The sequence below is a fragment of the Chiloscyllium plagiosum genome, unplaced genomic scaffold (assembly GCF_037043375.1).
Source record: "Chiloscyllium plagiosum isolate Xiang-an unplaced genomic scaffold, Cpla_swu_hap1 HiC_scaffold_29, whole genome shotgun sequence".
Lineage (NCBI taxonomy): Eukaryota > Metazoa > Chordata > Chondrichthyes > Orectolobiformes > Hemiscylliidae > Chiloscyllium > Chiloscyllium plagiosum.
In genome coordinates this window covers 75,966,237-75,979,525 of record NW_028270167.1, presented here as the reverse complement: position 1 = coordinate 75,979,525, position 13,289 = coordinate 75,966,237, and positions in this window count along the sequence as shown.

Sequence of the window (13,289 nt, the reverse complement as noted above, 5' to 3'; positions counted from 1 at the left end):
CTTTGGGCTTCTTTTTCACCTGTGGTAAAGTATTGTGCGTTACTCTTCACTTTGTAGTGTGTGATATATGCCTTCTCACAATTTCTATCCCTCACAGGATGAAAATCCTGCCAGAAACTAAATATCATCCCATGCCCCAGTGCATATTTACCTGCCCTTTCTGTCATGCTTCTCACTTCTTTAACTTTTACATTCACATTAATTCTTACTATCTCTGTAAGTGAGTCTTTTATCTTGTCCAGCAAATTAATCTTCCGTCAAGCCTCACAGGCCTTATCCATTTTTAAGGCCAGCACCAACCTATCAAAATGACTGTGGTTACTTCTTTCAAACTCAATATAAGACTGACCTGGTTCGTCTCTATTTTTCTGAACTTCTGTCTATATGCTTCTGGTACCAATTCATAACCAATCAAAATTGCCAATTTGACATCTTGATAATCTCTTTACCCCCCATCTGATAGCGCTGCATATACCTCACCAGCTGTGCCCACCAGCTTAGTCTGAACTAGCATTACCCACAAGTTCACTGGACACGTCATCTGACGAGCCATTTTTTCAAATGAAATAAAAAAGTTTTGACATTTTTCTCAACGAAAAATGGCAAGTTATTAACATAGTTTTAAACATCCCTATGTTCTCCCTTCACCTCCATCCTGTTAATTTAACTTTCTTGTCTAATTCCCAACTTCTGAATTTCAAATCCTCACTCTCTTTCTTTTTCCTCTCTTTCTGTTTCTTCTCTCTCTGTTTCCGTCCCTTTATTTATCTTCTAACTCCAGTTGCCACATTTGCAATTTAAGTTTTTATAACTCTACTGCAGTTGCCTGTTTCTCTGATACATCAAAGTGCTTGACCAACTCCATTACAATTTCAGCTTCCCTTTTCTCCCTGGCTAAACCCAATTCCAAACTATTTGCTAATTCTAAAAAGTGTCCTCCTTCTGTCCTTCTAAACTTCCTTGGAAAATTTGGGAACCTCTTTAGTAATGTTAAAAGCCATTTCCCTCACTTTTGATTTAATCAACCACAAGTAACAAAGTTAAACGAATTTTCCCACTGGTTTTATTTGAAGGTCAAAATCACTAATTGCAAAGAGTTGGAATTTGCTGGGACCTTTTGTATCCCAAATCTGTTCACGTCTGTCCAAATCCCATATAACAAGGCCCCAAACTGTGATGACATCAATGTCGAATCCCTCTGTTAATTAAAACCACACACCCAGAAAAGCTCACCTCACATCATAATTTGTTAAAACGTGAGCGACAGAGAACTCCTAAATTCCACTAATAAACAATTTATATGTGTGCAAGTTAGCTCGCTGAGCTTGAAGGTTTGTTTTCAGAAGTTTCGTCACCATGGTTAGGTGACATCATCAGTGAGAGTCTCCGCTGAAGCTCTGGTGGTATGTCCCGCCTCTCTATTTATAGATCCTGGTTTCTTAAAGTGGGTGATGTCATTTCCGGCTATTTTAACAAGACAATGTAGACAGGATCTAAATTGATCCGTTTATTGATGGACTTCTGGTTAGAATGCCATTCCTCTAAGAAGGTCCTTGCGTGTCTTAGCATGTGTGTGTGTGTGCTTTGTCCCAGTCAAAGTAGTGCCTTGCTTTATCTGTATGTATGGAACATAGTGATAGTGTGTCATGTCTTTTGGTGGCGAGTTGGTGTTCATGTATCCTCGTAACACGACAACAGGACAGTTTCAATGGTGGAAAAGTGATTTTATATACACTGTTTAATCAATGTGTGTGCAGTTAAGTAACATTTTTCACATGTGCACAACACATTATAAATGAACAACAGAGACACAGTTAACGAAAAATGATGCATATGATGTATAAAATTGATAAAACATTAAAACATGATTTGATCCTCTCAACGTTCCCTCCTTTTCTGGAATTCCCAACTCTACTCTCTCATTCTTACCAGGATGTGTGCTCCAAATTCTTGATTCTAGTGTCCCAACTTATTTCAGTTAATCCCCTTGAATGTATTGGTCTGTTGGGTTCTTTCCAAAGTTAGTGTCTGTCATATAATCGGAGATAAATATTCTGGCATCAGACACAGCATTTGAACATATTTCTCTGTTGTACATGCAATGTACAAAGGACCACAGCACACAGGCATTGCCGAAACATTGGGGGATGTTCATCTATTTCTTTCGATAATGTAGTTTTCTCATTTTCCACATCTCCATATCAATATCCTCTCCTTTGTTTCTCCCTTTGTATCTAGTTAAGAAATCCATCAATTATTCTTCGTGTACCATCTCTTAAAACTCCTTCTTTCAGTTTATATCTAATGCACTCTTCAAGATGTAATGTGGTTATAATTAAGCAATGTAAGAGTGACCACCGCTACTGTCATGGACAGATACTTCTGCAACTGGCAGATTAGTAAGGCTGTGGTCAAGTGAGTATTTTCGTCTTGCTGGTTCCTTCACCACCTGCCGCAGAACCAGTCTAGCAGTTATATCCTTTAGGACCCGCCCAGCTCGATCAGTAATGCTGTAGCTGAGATACTCTTGGAGGTGGACATTGAAATCCTCCACCCAGAGTACATCTTGTGTCCGTGCTACACTTAATGCTTCCTACAAATGTTGGTCAGCATGGAGGAGTACTGATTCTTCAGTTGAAAGAGGCTGGTACATGGTAATCAGCAGGAGGTTTCCTTTCCCATGTGTAAACTAATGCCATTAGACTTTATGGGATACAGAGTCAGTGTTGAGGACTCCAAGAGAAATTCCCTTCCAACTATATCCCAATGTGCCGCCACTTCTGCTGTGTCCGTCCTGCTGATGAGACAGGAGATATTCAGGGAAGGTGATGGTGATGGGGAGTCTGGGATATAGTCTGACTGAAGATTGTTACAAATGAATCAGCCTTATCTTATAAACTTAAGTGCTGGGCTCTCCCATCATGGAGGCAGGGGTGATTTGTGGAATCTCCTTCTCCAGTGAATTGTTTAATTGTCCCCAACGTTTCTTGACTAGATGTGGAAGGGCTTATAACTTACAGAACCTTAGAGACAATGTCAGACTGTTGCCTGACGAGTCTGTTTATTTCTATTAACTGTTTCCTGCCAGCTGTCCCATTCTAGAAACATTAGCCCCAATCCACTCAGATTTGATTTTGTAAACTGGGCTTGGAGCTTTACCATTTTTTTTCTAAAACTCAACATGTTTTACATCCATTGCTTCTCTTTCATTTATCTCCCAGTCTGTTTCTCAAACACAATTCCCATTCATAAATCTATGTTAGTGTTATCTATGACCATTACTTTCAGCCCCAATAATTTCTCCTAAACCATTTCCTTACTACGTTCTATGTTCCATGTACTCTATAATTTTCCCACACCAGACTTGGTTTTCCTTGTATTATTAGAAAGTTCTGTGAAGACAGAACTGAAGTAGTAGCTTCATAGCTCTGCCATTTCCCTGTTCCCCATTCTCTATTCTCTGGTTTCAGCCTGTAATGAAACTGCACTTGTTTTCTCATATTTCTCACATTGACATGATTTAACAAGTTATTACAGTTCACTCTTATAACCCTTGTGAATATATTCTTCTGAAACTCATCAATCCCTGCCTTAAGCTGCTCAATAATTGACCTTCCACACCATACACTCACAGGAGCATAGACTCTGTGCCTAGAGAAGTACAGCACGATCAATATTAGTCCCAATTCCCTCCAGCAGGCCCATAGCCTAAAATGTCATTACACTTCCAAATGCTCGTCCAAGTACTTTTTAATGATTGTGAGGTTACCCGTGATAATTCTCCTCTCAGGAAGTAATCCCAGAACACAATAACCTCTCAGTGAAAAAAAAGTTTAAATCCTCTCTGAACCTCAAAGATTTCACTTTAAAAGTGTGCTCGCTTGTTCTTGACCCTCTGACTAAAAGGAACATCTGTTGTCTATCCACCGTGTCCGTGTCGCTCATCATCTTATCCTTCTGAATCACGGGCCCCTCAGCTTTCCCTGCTCCAAAGTAAACAACCCAAGCTTATCCAGCCTCTCTCCATAGCTGATATAGTCCATCCCAGGGAACATCCTGGTGAATCCCTTCTGCACCCTCTCCAGTACAATCACATCCTTCCTGGAATGTGGCTCCCAGTACTACATACAGTACTCCATTTTGGACGAACCAAAGCCCTGTATTGCTCTTATAATCTACGCCCTGATTAGGAAACACAACAATTCTTAACTAGCCCATTAACCTGTCCAGTCACATTCAGGGATGTGTGGAGAAGCACACTCTGAGGTTCCCAGTGTGCTGCCATTCATTGTGTCCTCCCCTGCCTGGTTCCTTCTCCCAAAGTGCATCACCTCATATTTATCAGGGTTACATTCTATCTGCTATTGATCTGCCCATCTGACCATTCCATCTGCATCTTCCTGTAACTTCAGGCCTTCCTCCTTACTGCGAACCACCCAGCCAATCTTTATGTCAAACATACACTTACTTATCACATCTTCCCCCGATCTCCATCTGGCCCCTTCCACATTCACATCTTTTTTTAATGAATATCACAAACAATAAGGGACACAGCACTGATCCCTGTGATACACTAGGATACATTGGTCTTCAGTCACACAAACAGCCTTCTCCCACCACCCTCTCTCTCCTGCTACTAAGACAAATTTCGTTGTAATTTGGCAACTTATCCATCATATTGTGAGATTTTACATTATTTTTCAGTTTCACAGGTGGAAATTTGCCAAATACCTTCCTACAATACTAAACAATCGACCTCCTCAAACTAATTCAATCAAATCCATTGCATGTGACTTCCTCCTGATAAAGTCATGATGATTATCCTGGTCAAACCTTGCAACTCTGATTGGAGTTCAATTTTCTCCTTCCCTATTTTCTCCAGTATTTTCCAAAACAGTGATCTAATACTCGCTCGTCTATAGTTCCCTGGTCAATCTCTCCAACCCTTACTGTGAAGTGGAATCGTATTAGCAGTTCTCCAGTTCTCTGACACCTCCCCTATGGTCAGATTCTAATTAAAATATTCAGTCAGGGTCTTTCCTCATTTGACCCCAACATCCGCCTGTGATGCAACTCATTCAGACACGGAGATTGGACCAAATGTGTACAGAACAAACCTCAAATCCCTGCTCGTATTTTACATCAATCTGTTCAAGAGCTTCCTAGTCCATCTTCTTGAATTCTGTAGCTGCATCCTACTTCTCCCAAGTAAAATAGATGTGAAGGTCTCATGTAACAATCCATCAATGTTCTCCAGCTTGACACACAGATTAACTGTTTGCTGATTATTCTGTTCTACTTGTCCGTGTAGAATATCGTGGGATTCTTCCTGATCTCGCCTACTTGTACTTCTCCATGTCCCTCTGTTATTCAGTACGCTCTATTTTTCTAAGTTTCACTGCAATCACCTCTCATGTTTTGAAACTCGAGATCACAGGCTGAGTTTCCACATCAGACAATCTTGCCATTTTAGGGATTAATCTGGATAATACCTTTTGCAGTTCCTCTGTAGTCAATATATTCTTTCTTAGATTGGGACTCCGAACGGTACACAATACTCTAAGTGTAGTCTCATGAACACTCGATGCAGCTGGTGCACGACATCCTCTCTATTCCAATTACATTCACATGAATGTAAACCTATTTTTTACTTTCCCATTTGCATATATTCTTCTCAATACCTCTCGCTTTAACTTTTCTTATGAGCTTACTGTGTGAGTTCTTTGTAAAGAAAAGCTCATGAATATCCTACTATACGTTATACATTGGTTCTTCATTGCCTATGTCCACAAGAATCATCTTCAAACCATTCTAAAAAAATGTTTGTCACTTCTGGTTTTCTTTTCATCGATACATTCCCACACTCCCCAGTTATATTATTACCTTCTAATTATCTAGTAGCATGTTCTTTGTAATCGAGTCCAACAGACACCTGACTGTGGATGGCAAGATAACTGGTCTGTAGTTCTCCACTCTCCAAATTCATCCTTTCTTAAACTGTTGGATAATATTTTATAACCTTATCCAGATTGGCTAAATGCCGTTCTCTTTTTGATTTTCTTCTCAGTTTCTTAGCCATCCTTTGCTGGGTCCTACATTTCTCTGAATCCACTGGCTTACTGCAACACTTGGCATTTTTCTAAGCTGCCTCCTTTCATCTAATAGGTAAATGAAGGTGGGGTTGAAAGTGATAATCGGAGAGTAGGGTAGACCAGATTTATAGGAAGGAAGGTGGACACATAGGAACATTCAAAAGGGCGGTGCTGACTTGGAAGGTTGGAGCGAGATAAGGTGGGATTAGGGGAAATGGAGAAATGGTGAAATCCACTATGATCCCCTGTGGTTGGAGGGTCCCAAGACAGAAGAGGAGGCTTTCTTCCTCATGGCTTCTGGTGGCTCAGGTTTGGTGATGGATCAGGCCTAGGCCCCTCATGTCCTTGGCAGAGTGGGAAGGGGAGTTAAAGTTCTCAGCCACAAGGCAATGGAGGTGTTCAATGTGGCTGTCCCAGAGATGTTCTCTGAAATGATCCACAAGTTGATGTTCTGTCTCGCCAATATAGAGAAGAACATATTGGGTTTAATGGATGCAGTAGTTGAGGTGTTCTGTCTCCCTTCGTCACCTATCACTTTCAACTCCACCTTCATCTACCTATCGCAATCCCTGCTAACCTCCCCCCTGTCGCACCCCCTTCTCATTTATCCCCCAGCCCGCTTGGCCCATAAGCTTCATACCTGATGAAGGGCTTATGCCCGAAACATCGATTTATCTGCTCTTAGTATGCTGCCTGACTGTGTTTTTCCAGAATCACACTCTTCGACTCTGATGTCCAGCATCTGTAGTCCCCACTTTCTCCTCACACTTTCATGGCTTGCATGACTCAGATTTATAACAGTTACTTCAAATCAAACAAAACCTGCCATGTACTCAAACAGCATAATAGAAAACCAATACATTGTGGTCACTGTTCCCAAAAGGTCCTTTACAGCAAAATTTTCAATTAGCTCTTCTGCTCACTCAACACCAATTCCTAAACAACCTGATCTCGAGCTCAGTGTTCGACATAATGTTAACGCAAACCATCTCACACGTGGTCACGAAATCCATTTTTCCCAGCATTAGCATTCAATTGGGTTAACACAGTTTAGATATAATTTAAACAGTACATTATTACTGCAGTCCCCACAAAGGTGAATATCTCATTTCCTGTTTTATAACATGTCCAGCATTTGTACTGCAGCTTTCACTTTGATATATAACTCCCATCAATGTTTGCTCCTCCTTACTGTTTTTGCGCTCCACCTTACAAGATTCTGTAGAATCTGAGCGACGTGGGCTCTGGGGAGATTAATGGTAGAGATCATCTCACCACATCATTTATGATCTTCTCAAACATTAATTTCTCCAGATCTCCCGTTATGCTGATGGAGTAGAGAAGGACAATGATCTTCCAACAATGGTCTGTATTCCTCCAGAGAGCTGAGACAGCTCTAACCTGGGTGGGAACCTCACAACAGGCTGGTAAAGTGTTGCTGCTGCTGTACAGGGTCTTAGTGAGATCACATCTGGAGTAGTGTGTACAGATTTAATCTCTTCAATGAAGAAAGGATGTTGTTATATTGGAAGCAGCTCAGAGATGGTTCCCTCAGCTGATTCTTGAAATGAAGGTGCTATCTTATAACGAAAGGGTGATCAGGTTGATCCAGTAGCCATTGGAGTTTACAAAAATTAAAGAGTGTCCTATTTCAACATAGATGACAGAAGGCGTCAACATGTGAAGCAAATTACGCAGATAGTGGAGGAACCATTCCGTTCTCCAGCCTGTTACACAGGAACAACAGGGGGATATTAAGGCCTTCGAGCCTGTTACACCAAAACAGGATGAGGCTAGTCAGCCCCTGGAGCCTGATATACATTTACAGAAGGAGGCCAATCAGCCCCTTGAGCCGATAACAGTAGGCCATGCTGCACCAGTATCCTGTTAAACAGTAACAGGATCGGTCCATTCAGCCTCCTCAAGTCTGTAACATAGGAACTGGAAGAGGTCACACAGTGACTCGAGCTTGTTACACTGGGATAACAGGAGGTCATTCAGACCCACCGAGTCTATTTCAAGGGAGTTGGATAAGGATAAAAACGATCTGCGACTTCTTTCATGAGAAAGGAAGAGGTAATTCAGACACATGTCTGTTGTATGGGAACAAGAGAAGACCAATCACTCCCTCGGTCCTATCTCCAGGATACGTGCAGAAACCGTTCAGTATCTCCACCTGTTATGGGGAAATATGAGAAGCCCCATCAGTCCCTCAAAATGTTACGCAGCAACAGGAGGATTCCATAATCCCCCAACCCCCTAACGCATCAATGGGAGAAGGTCATTCTGGCCTTGGAGACATCAGCATGGGAACACCAGAAAGACGTCAGCCCATCGAGATTGTACACCAGCAGTCAGTCACACATGCCTCAAACAGCAATTGGAGCAGATCTCTTAAAACCTTTTGCCCATTAAACAGGAATTCAAAGAAAACGTTAAGGTTTTGAAAAGGGAAGAAATTATAATAACTGTTACATTTGGGCGGAAAACGGAATGATAAACTATTGTAATTTAAGACAATTATTAGAATCCATTGTTGAGGACATTTGCAAAGTTAAACCACAATCCATTGGAGTCAACATGGTTTTACAAAGGTTAAATCGAGTTTGAAGTGTTTGCTTGAGTTACTTAAAGATATGACAAGCAAGGTGGATAGTAGGATTCCTGGAGATGGAATGTATCTGGTCTTCCTGAAGGCATTGGATGTGTCACTTCTCCAAAGTGTAAGTGGTAAGATCAGACAACATGGGTTTGGGAGTAATTTATTAGCTTGTATTGAGGATTGGTTAACCAACAAAATGCAGTCAGATGGAATAAATGTGTCATTTTATTTTGGCAAATGCAATTTGTGGTGTGCCATTGATTTCAGTTCTCATTTGCGATCAATAGTATTACTGTACTCGGTTGACGGGATAGAAAATACGATACCACATTTTCAGATAACACTAACATTGGTGAGAAATTACTTCATAATTATAATGCAAGAGATTTAAAACTATATGGATAGGTTGTGTGAATGGGCCAACATTTGGCAAGGAACATTAAAGTGAATAAATATGGGGCTATTCAAGTTGGCCAGTATAATAAAAAGACAAATTATTATCTAAATGGAGAGAAAGTTCAAAGTGTTTAGGTGCAGAGAGATCTGGGTGCCTGCTTGCATATCACAGAAAACCTGCTTGTGGGTACTTCAAGTAATGAGAAATGCAAGCATAATTTCAGTGTTTATTTATAAAAGGATAGAGTAGAAAAGTGGGGAGTGTTGCTGTAGCTATGCAAGGCATTAGTGAGGCTGCAACTGGAGTACAGTTTGGGTGTCCTACAGAATGAGGTATTTGCATTATAGGCAATTCAGAAGAGCTTCATTAGATTGATTCCATATTTGAAGTGTTTGTCTTATGAAGAGAAATTGAGCAGTTTAGGCCTATACTCTCGAGTTTATAATAATAAAAGGAGATTTCATTGAGATCTGTGAAATGCTAAATGTAATTGAAAGTTTAGGTTTGGAGAGAATTTTCTTTCCTGTGACACAATCTACAACAAGAGACGAGGGTTTAGGATGGAGACATAGCAAGAAAGTGGAACAGAGGCCGCGTTGACATCAGCCTCATCGAGAGTTTGGATTCCTCACAGATGCTCCTTGTTCTTATTCAGCCCTTCGACTGTGTTGGATAGGAATGGGGGAGGCCTGGGTATCATACTGGAAGCAGGCACTCAGGATAAATCAATCTCAATCAGTTAGACAGAACGTAAGCAGTAGGGTGACACAGTGACCAGCACTGGGTTCTCAATTATTTGCAATCTATATCAATGATCAGGAGGATGGAACAGATATTCAGATGCTGAGTTTGGTGATGTCGCTGTGATAAGCAAGAGATTAAATTATCACGAGAGGGTGGAGAGTCTGCAGATAGATTCAGAGAGGTAAAGGCAATAGATAATAGTTTGGCAGGTCGAATTTAGCATGATATCACCTATCATTTCATTTACAGGAATAATGGAAGGCAGTATGTGACTGAAATGGAGAGGGATTACAGGATTAAATGATACTGTGTACTGGGGGGTTCACTCAGACCCGTTCAGACATGGGAGGTTTTGCTCCATTCCTGATCGTCAGCTCCCAGACACTCCAAGTGACCCCATTGCTCTCCGTACACATGTAATACTTTGATGTGGTTGGTTGGAGATGGGGATGATGTTTTGAAATGTGCATCAAGGGGACGGCCTTTATCCAAGATATATTCATTTCTTTCTACGTGGAGACCCGATGACGATGGGAATGGCTGACTGCTTCTGAATGAAGAGGCCGTGATTGCTGCCAGGACAGTGGGTATTCACCAACATGAAGTACTGTGCATGGGCACACTGTAACATTAATAGAAAGAGAGCTCCTTCAGTTCCTCTACCTCTCCCTATTGATATAGTTACTCCGCAGATGCCATGTACACCATCGGGAATCCCACTATATTGGATACACCCGGCAGCTCCCTGCTGTGGGAGAAACAATGTGTTGACCTCATCCACCATATACATACTCCGTCACCGTATGGTGACACTGATGTTGAGATACTGGGAAATGATGGATATGTCACCCAGTCCTGCCTGGAAAGTTCTGGATCATAGAAGCTGAATGAAACTGTGACGCTAACAGCCACTTGCAGCACCGTCCTCCGCCTGGTGTGAAGCTTCAGGTCATGTTGAAGGAGGTGACACCGCTCTGTGACCAGCTCCTTGTTCAATCAGGGTCCCCTCACACTTTGATCCTAGGTTAGGTGGAGTTGGGAAGCTGTTCCTGGAAAACCCGGGGTGGATACAGCAGATCGCTTTCCCCACACACCCTCACCGCGTGGTTTCAGAGCTTCCCGTCTCTGCAGCCTCTGCTCCGTTTGTTGATCATGTTACAGACCCAGATGTTGTAACTACAGTCCCAATGCTCCATCCCGAGTTGGGTCAGCAAATCCTCAGGTCTCCCTGAATGTCTGAGGCAACTCACAGCACAACCTCCAGCAAACCATTCCCCAACCCCTCCACTAACTTTTCAATAACTGGAGTCAATCAGAAACCCCTCGGCTACAGATCCCCGCAAAATATTTTAAGAAGGCCGCTTAGACCCAAAGCTTTCCTTATTTTGAATATAGATGGGAAGTGTGCATTCCAGATATGTTGTAACTGGTCAAATCACTCGACATTAAGCACAATATAATATAATCTATTCAAATGATTTAGTTAAAATCCAATCAAAGGAAAGAAAATTTTGGGATAGCTTATATGTTGGAACACTTACACAACAATAGATACCGTACCTTCTTGGTTTACACCGCTTGACACAAAGATATATTCAAATACAGATTCTTACATGCAATTTTCCGATCCAGGAGAAATCAACATCAACAAGAGATCTCAACGAGAAAAGCAGCTACGGATCATGTATTGAAACTCCCAACCCTGCTGGGATCCCCAACAGCTTCTGAATGCTGCAGCTAAAAACCAAACGAGAAGACCTGGTGTGTGAGAGCTGGCCACTGCCCTTCGATTGTCACCACCGTTTAATGAAACCTAAAGGCCTCCTCAGTTATTTACTTAAACAGTGTTTCGACAGCAGTTCTGCACCTCTGCCTTTATAACCTCTCTTCAAAAACAACCTAAGAGAAACTAACCTCTTTACAGTGATAGTATACTCACAACTCCTCCTTTAATAAAATGATCCATCAATATACAAAGATGGATTAATTTTAGACCTCCTAATCGCCCTCTATTTGTAGACTGAAATGCATATATAGGTAAAAACAATGACTGCAGATGCTGGAAACCAGATTCTGGATTAATGGTGCAAGAAGAGCACAGCAGTTCAGGCAGCATCCGAGGAGCAGTAAAGTCGACGTTTCGGGCAAAAGCCCTTCATCAGGAATACAGGCAGAGAGCCTGAAGGGTGGAGAGATAAGTGAGAGGAGGGTGGGAGTGGGAAGAAAGTAGCATAGAGTACAATAGGTGAGTGGGGGAGGGGATGTAGGTGGCAGTCGGGGGGAGGGTGGAGTTGAGAGGTGGAAATGAAGATAGACAGGTAAGACAAGTCATGGGTACAGTGCTGAGCTGGAAGTTTGGAACTGGGGTGAGTTGGGGCAAGGGAAAATGTGGAAAATGTTCAAGTCCACAATAATGCCCTGTGGTTGAAGTGTTCAGAGGCGAAAGATGAGACATTCTTCCTCCAGGCTTCTGGTGGTGAGGGAGCGGCGGTGAAGAAGGCGCAGGACCTCCAGGTCCTTGGCAGAGTGGGAGGGGGAGGTGAAATGTTAGGCCACAGGGCGGTGTGGTTGATCGGTGCGGGTGTCCCAGAGATGTTCCCTAAAGTGCTCTGCTATGAGACGTCCCGACTCCCCAATGTAGAGGAGACCGCATGTCGAAGGCTCCTTGAGGGCCTTGGATGGAGGTGAGGGAGGAGGTGTGGGCGCAACTTTTGCAATTACTGCAGGGGCAGGGGAATGTGCCAGGATGGGAGGGTGGGTTGTAGTGGAGCGTGGACCTGACCAGGTAGCCACGGAGGGAAAGGTCTTTGCAGAAGGCGGAAAGGGGTGGGGAGGGAAATATATCCCTGGTGGTGGGGTTCGTTGGGAGGTGGCGGAAATGTCGGTGGATAATTTGGTTTATGCGAAGGTTGCTAGGGTGACAGGTGAGCACCAGGGGCGTTCTGTCCTTGTAACGGTTGGAAGGGTGGGATCAGTGGGCGGAGGTGCGGGATGTGGACGTGGTGCGTTGGAGGGCACCTTTAACACGTGGGAAGGGAAATTGCGGTCTCTAAAGAAGAAGGCCATCTGGTGCGTTCTGTGGCAGAACTGGTCCTCCTGGGAGTAGATACGGCAGAGGCGGAGGAATTGGGAATACGGGATGGCATTTTTGCAAGAGGTAGGGTGGGAAGAGGTGTAATCCAGGTAGCTGTGGGAGTCAGTGGGCTTGTAAAAACTGTCAGTGTCAAGTCGGTCGTCATTAATGGAGATGGAGAGGTCCACGAAGGGAAGGGAGGTGTCAGAGATGGTCCAGGAAAATTTAAGGTCAGGGTGGAATGTGTTGGTGAAGTTGATGAATTGCTCAACCTCCTCGCAGGAGCACGAGTTGGCACCAATGCAGTCATCAATGTAGCGGAGGAAGAGGTGCATATATATATTACATTGACTCTGAACATACAAATGTTTACAACTCGAT